General features: G+C 40.5%; 1 long non-coding RNA gene across 1 annotated transcript; it reads left to right on the top strand.

Moving 5' to 3' along the window:
- The first annotated feature begins 313 nt into the window (after window positions 1-313).
- Window positions 314-6898, top strand: LOC142775659 (uncharacterized). Its single transcript, XR_012886903.1, has 3 exons — window positions 314-497; window positions 3211-3466; window positions 6250-6898. It is a non-coding gene; the product is annotated as an uncharacterized LOC142775659 (long non-coding RNA).
- The last annotated feature ends 499 nt before the right edge of the window (window positions 6899-7397 follow it).

The following is a 7397-nucleotide window of genomic DNA, read 5'->3' as shown; positions in this document are numbered from 1 at the left end:
TTAACACTGTTTTTAACAGCCAGCTTAACTACTCAACCAGTGTACAGATGTTAACAAGGTATCGGTATAAGAAATACACAAGCAAGCAAACGTTTCAAATTTCGCGCGCTCTTTCACATTTCAAATTTCGCGCAATTACGCGTTATGTGATTTTGTCATTTTCAAAATAAAAAAATATTCTATGCAATACACACTAGCGTATATTCTATTTTTACCATTTTTTACTTAAAATTTAAGCATAAATAATCTATTTACTTATCATATAAAAAATTATGTGCGCAAATGCGGATCGGTGGCGTCAGCAGTACAGAAATGGCGGTATCTTCCTGAAGGCCGCAACGGCCGTGTGCCGAGTGTTTAAAGTCGATTTTTTATGTTGTTCAAAGTGTGCTTGCGCTGTCTTTCGTGTTCTGTCGGTGCTGCTTGTTACGAAGATGCACTATACTCAAGAGAGGACCGGCTGCTTTGTACCATCGAGCGCTCGCCAAACTAAAAAGGTAGGTGGTTGTTTATGCTGTCGACGCTTTGTTTTTTGCTTCTCCGGCCAGGCCGCGGCGTGCCCGATCCAGGCTTCCGCTCGCGTCCTCGGCTCCTCCCGCGGTTAACACCGAAAGCGCTATAGTGTAATAACGTTGTGAACTAAGGTTTTTCTAGCTGGTAGACGATAAGTGAGTTTTTATTAACGTAGCGAGCCTGCTGGCGTGTCTGATTTCATTAGGCTCAAGTCTAAGCTCAGGGACGTTACGCGCGGATGAATTTTTTCTGTGGCGAAGGAGGTTAAAGCAATGTGCGCTGTGTGGCTGTGAGTCGGCGGGCGATGCTCTGCACGATATGAATCACTATATTTTTGCAATGCCGTCAGACGCCGTTCGGGGACTGCGCATGGAAGCCGTAAGCGTCGTCTGTGTGTCGCGTGCGTTGGAGTATTCCGGCGATTCGCGTTGAATTAGATCTTTGCGTATTTAATTTAGAAGAATGGAGAAGAATAACGTGGTGTCCGCGTTGGTATTTACGCGGCCTTGTTCGTTTTCTGTGCAAAGAAGTATATGAAGAAAGTTTTATATGTTACGCGTCCTCTTTTCAACAGCTACATGATCATTAAATGTGTGTGACTACTATAAGGTAGATGTGTTTTCCTGTGTGACCAAATGTGTTTGCATACACCGGGCACGTATAATATTAAATTACCATGATATTCAGCTTAATTAAGTGTGCGTAAACTTGACACAGCGTGCTGTAGGTGCGGTTCTCAAAGCGTGCAATTACGCCTGGGTCAATACATTTTCTCTATGAGTGGCCGAATAGCCGTACGTTAGCTGTGCAAGCGCTAGGTTGAGCAGTAGTTCACTCGTTCGAGTGCAATTTTGGTGGTACTGCTTGTTCCCCCCTGTTCACATATCATTGCATTCTTCTGGTTTGTAAAAGAATTGTGGGTGCTGCAGCCCGATTTGGAGTTAAAACTTTGCCGAGTACCTATACGTCTACAACCATTCTAAAACTAAGTTCTACCAAAACTTCCAATGACACTTTCGAATACAAGTGTAACGCTTTATCTGATATCATAAATTCTTTATGACCTTGCTGCAGATTTACAAGGGACCTGTGATATGTGCAGTGTATGAATGCCTAATTTATTGCTCAAAACACAATAAGGTTATACATCACAGTATGCGTGCCAAAGGCGTGCATATGTTGCTGCTGACATGCAAACTTAGACATTGTATTTATCTAAGAATGAACAAATCTAAACTGCCGTTTTTTGAAGATGTACGCATCAGACCGATTGAATAATATCAAAAATAATGTTCACCAAGTGATTGTTGTTTATTGCCTTGCACCGACGTCACTAAAACCGCCTTGTTGGTAGTTAGACCACATGGTAGGATGCAAGATTCATGACGTAATATTGAATGTTAATGTCACATGATAAGCAAGTTAAATTGTTATTAGCATACAGAGGCCAAGAACGTTATGGCCTCATCATTATCATAATGAAGCAGGTTAGGCAATATGTGATCCTGCTGCCTTTACGTCATGTTGGGAAACCATTGTTATGTAGCTATCTGCAGTGTCTGAGATCCTGGTTGCCAGTCAATATTGCAGAAGCTTGCCTGCTTCATTGTGATGGCATGGGGTTCAAGATTGATGTTTTGTCTTAGCGTTTCCACTTTTCCTCCCCTATGGTCACACAGCTTGTGCTGTTTGATTAGAAGTGAGGAGTAGTGCCTTTTTAGCCAACCAGAACAATTTAGATCAATGATCACTGAAGCAGCACACAATATTCATTTAGTGAACTCAATTTCAGGCAAATTATAAACGTCCGAATGTTAGCCGTTTGAAGGAAGCTTCATTCGTTGAACTCATGAGAATAAATGGTAGAGAAGGAAAGGCAGGGAGGCTAGCCAGACCAGCAAAGACGGTCTATCACCCTACATGGGGGAACAGGGAGATTGAAGTCCTGTCGCAGTGGTCTAGTCGCTAAGGTACTCGTTTTCTAACCCGAAGGTCGCAGGATGATATTCCGGCCTTGCTGGCTGCTTTTTCGATAAAGGTGAAAGTGCTGTAGGCCTGTGTTCTCAGATTTGTGTGCACGTTAAAGAACCCCAGGTGGTCGAAATTTCTGGAGCCCTCCACTACCTTGGTAAAAAATTCATGTGTCAGTATTGCTTTAATTTTATGGTTTATCTGCTGTGGATGCATATGCACATACTGACATGTATATGCAGTGGTATTGCAATTTTACGGAATAAAATATTCATATGGTGCATATTGCATGGCATTTACTTAAGAAACACATCACATGGGTATCATAACTACAGAAATGCAAATGTACCTTTATGGATGTCAGCTTCAAGAACAGAATTTATTGATTGCAGGCAACAGCATTACTCACGCATGCTTATCTCTTAATTACGCGCAGTCGATACAGCTAAAAGGGGGTGTCTTCATCTAAAAGTTCTAACTTCATCTTCGTGCATGAGTGAGCTATAAAGGTGAATGAAAATTCACATGTATGACATCGACATGAAAAGCTCTGCAGCAGCATGTTTTTCGTTGTATTTATACTGCAGCATGCCCTTTTTGTATTTCTCAGTTGCGTGCCACTAAATATATGTTGGCCATGAGTTTCTAGCCATTCACTGCAATTTGGCAAGCAGCGCATGCAGTCTAGACAAACCTCACTAAAATAATTTTTTTGCACTGGTGCAGAAATTCTTCGGCACGGTCTGTCATTTCATTTGAGTGAGGCTGCTCAAGGAAATTTCCTGACAAGGTCAAGGAGCCCAAGCACCAGCGAACTCTTAACCATTGTTTCAAGCATCAGCTCTGTTCACCCTGCTTATGCGCTGTGCCTCACCAAGCTACTGGACGCTGCCTCATTATATGAAGTGCTCTCCATATTCTCCTCAGTTTGGCAGCAGTGTGGGTGGTCTTCGCAGTGCTTGCCAAAATCATTTTTGCACAGGTGAGACACTTATTTCTTGCTTTAATTGTGTTAATATTACTGCATGCACTCCTGCTAAACAAGAGTACTAATGTTTCCTGTGAATTCTTTGTCATAATAAACAGAGGATTTCAAGTACGAAATTCATACTGAACTTTGGTCCTTCAAGAAGTGTGGAACAAAGGTGGTGACAGTGTCAACGCGCTCTCTTTAGAAATAAAGGCTTTGCATGAAGAGCCTGTCGCACCTTGAAACAGGCACAAAAAACTTCCAGGTGAAAATAAGCAACTTCAGATGAAAATTGAAGAATTTACACTGTATTCAAGGTTGAATTATCCGACATCAAAGGCGTCTCAGATGAGGGTTTTCTTTTGACGCTGTCCGAAATTTTTGGGCGATGATGGAAAAACCAATACTCGTGATGATATTGACACTGCAGACAGATTAGGAACAAACAAGCCTAGTTTGAAAAAAAATAGTAGTGCATTATGAACGATGTTACAAATGAAATGTTCTGGATAATACAAAAAACTTACGTCTGTCTACAGTGGCCTTTCCTTTTAGATCAAGTAGTCCTATTTATGTCAACGAACACTTGACAAGACAAGGTAAGCAGTTAGTGAGAGCACGAATGCAAAAAAACAAGTAGGATGGAGGTTCATTTGGATGTAAGGCACGAAATTTATAGCGAAAAAAATTGGAAACATTAGCAATTTTAAAGACTGCCTTCTTAGAAGATTTGGCGAAACACTGTGTTGATGCCTTCAGAGCCACACTTTTCTTGAGCTTGCAATGTCAGTAAACTATGACTGGCATGGCAGAATTTTGATACCTAGATAGTGAAAAATTGATACCTAGATAGTGAAAAAGGCCACCAGCTATCTTCAATGCCTTTACCTTAAACGCTCTTAGCATTATAAATAAGACTAGTAGCCTGTGTCTCTATTTCGACGACATTTCGGTAAAATTTGATGCCATTCTTTTGACATAATCCTTGTAATTTTTGTGCGATATAGCCCACCAAAAATACCAGGGTACAATTATCATGGCAATGTGTAGTTCATGAAATAGGGCAAAGGAATAGCGCTGTACATCTAACGTTAATTTTGGGCCGATGTCAATAGACTTCCGTGTGTTAAGCCCTGTGTTGAGTGTCTAGTAGTACGACTTGGGCGTTTTGTTTTGCAGCAATTAGCATGCCTCCATTAGGTCATAAGTAGGAACTTTGAGTTTCTGGAAACCAGGTAACTTGATTTATCGGTCACAGATGCACAGAGGATTTTTCGCTCACAACCAACGGGCAGACGCGGGTTTTCTGCGACACGAGCTCTTCAACGCTATCATGTTAAAAAGCTGATATTGGCAGCATTGACCAAATGAATGCAAAGAATAAAGTCAAGTGTCCTAGCAGGAATCGAAACCTAGTATTCTGCTTGGTAATTAAGTATTCTACCACAGAGTCATGCCCGGCCTCGGTTATACTTTCTAAATAGTCTCAAACGTTTGTGTAACATCAACTGTCGTTGCAGTACTGACTATCAAATTTTATAACTATTACATGTGCACTCCTATGATGCAGCCGTGTACTCAGCTGCTGACCCGCAGGGCGCGGGTTCGTATCCCGGCTGCGGCGGCTGCATTTCCGATGGAGGCGGAAATGTTGTAGGCCCGTGTGCTCAGATTTGGGTGCACGTTAAAGAACCCCAGGTGGTCTAAATTTCCGGAGCCCTCCACTACGGCGTCTCTCATAATCATATAGTGGTTTTGGGACGTTAAACTCCACATATCAATCATATGATGCAGCCGTGAGGTCGAATCAAAGTCAATTGTAGTCAGGCACCATCCTGTGAAGTATTTGTGTAGCAGTGTTGAGGGCTACCATCGTCGCGAGTGCCAGTGCAAACACCAGTGCTTCATACCAGCCTATCACTTCTAGTGTGGCTAATATCCATGTTTCTGTTGGCATCGTTACGAAACAGCAAATAACTGCTAATGTTGTCAAAGGTGTGACACCTCCCCATAACAAATGAAACATATGCGGCTGTTTAACGTATGTGTGTGCAAGAATTTGTACTTATATTGAGCTCCACTTCATAAGATCGCTCAATAAAAATATAAAATACATGTTATGCGTGTTTCGCATAACATCGATTCCCAAGGTATGTGGGGTCTGCCAAATTTTTAGCATCAATTTTGTAACCTAAATGCTACCATTAATTATTTATTGAACATGAACAGCTGGACTGCAACATACCAAGTTTCAGGTATTAGGAAAACTGAATATGTTCATGACTACAGCATACCTAACAGGCAAATACTAGTACTACATACATGACACACTATTGTAGAGCTAGACTAGAATATTGCTTATTGGGACTTTACATTTCTTTAAAAACCCTAATTAACTTCAGTGCCTTATTCGTTTTGTTCAAATCGGATGTGGGCAATTACTTGATGAATAGCTTTTTTAATCAAACGTAACATATGTTTCACGTGTGCATCATGCTGAATCTTTGCTCAGATGTTTCTTTTGTATATATTTTCTTCCTACTATACTGTTTGTTTTTGTATGTGAAATATGTTGTACGTGTTACCCTCTATAGGCCCCCAGGTACTGTCAAGTTGTTTACAGTTTTTTGCCTGGGGGACCTCTAACAAGCATGTTTTCCGTTGAAAACAAAGCGAATTTCAATGCTGACTTCTACTCACATAGAACTAAGAACACTCCAGCATGACAAAGCATATTGTATCTTGGACAGTCTGTCTTGTAAAACTCTTAGTGATTACTTCTGTCTTTATTCTAGGCTTCCTGGTGCGGATGTGCTGTAGAAAAGGAGCGCCCTGACCACACTTTTGTAAAAGGAACCAAAGTCGCCTGGGCAGCTGAAGATGGATTGTGCAAGTGTTTGAATGATCACATTATATTAATCAAACACCACTTGCATTACTTTGCCAATATTTGTGATTTTGTAACGCACAAGTTTAGAAACACACATATATAAAGGGAGAGCTGTAAATAAGCCTTGAGCAAGTTTGTAGTCAAGGCTTTTAGCATGATGACTAAAGCATGTAATATAAGCCCACATGTTTTACCACACACCTACTTTCCTATCTATTTTCTTTTTCAATTTTGTGGGCACTGGCAACACCCTCAATAAGCACCTTTGGACTGCTGGTGCCTCTAACTTATATTTTGTTGTTCTAAATAATTTATTTGTTACCTACTATGCAAGGAGGGAAGTAAGAATGTTAAAAGTTAAAAAAGAAGTCTCGTCACAAAAAAAGATGTCTACTCGTAAGAAAAAAGATTTGAAAAACAGAAGATTGATCCTCACTCACAAAGATCTCACCATTACAATTTATGCAGAAGGTCATAGCTCATGTTTACTATTGTCAATCTTTTTCGGTTGTATGCTATGTACAATAAAATAGTGACTATTTGCATCATGTTAATTTATTTGTCAGAAATTTTTGTTGGGGCCTAATATCTTGCATTCTCACATGCATAAAAGCTCACGTCTGCTACACATAATCTAAAAAAGCGCAATGTGGTAAGGTTCTGTATTTAGTGCATATTATCTGTGTGTCTTTCAAAGTGAGTATATGGCATTTGAAATAATCACCAGTATTCGAAACTTGTGAATTTTAATTTGCAGGCATGCATGTCTGTATGGTGACCAAGTATCCATAAATTGTGCATGCATGTGTGCAGCAAGGGGCCTTGAATAGATTACATTCATTCTGGACCGAAAATGGGTAGCGCAGGCCATATACGCACTCTGGGATCAATTTCATGATTATTGAAACACACATATTTATTCAATATAGCTTGCTTTAAGGTATATATTTACATATTGTCTACTTCCACCTTGAACATTTCACCATGCATCCGGCACTCTGCTGAGCGCTTCTCGAGGGCACTTTGGTAACTAGTACACAAACGTACAGACAG

This window comes from Rhipicephalus microplus, chromosome X (assembly GCF_043290135.1).
Source record: "Rhipicephalus microplus isolate Deutch F79 chromosome X, USDA_Rmic, whole genome shotgun sequence".
NCBI lineage: Eukaryota > Metazoa > Arthropoda > Arachnida > Ixodida > Ixodidae > Rhipicephalus > Rhipicephalus microplus.
This window is presented reverse-complemented; position numbering and strand designations above follow the sequence as displayed.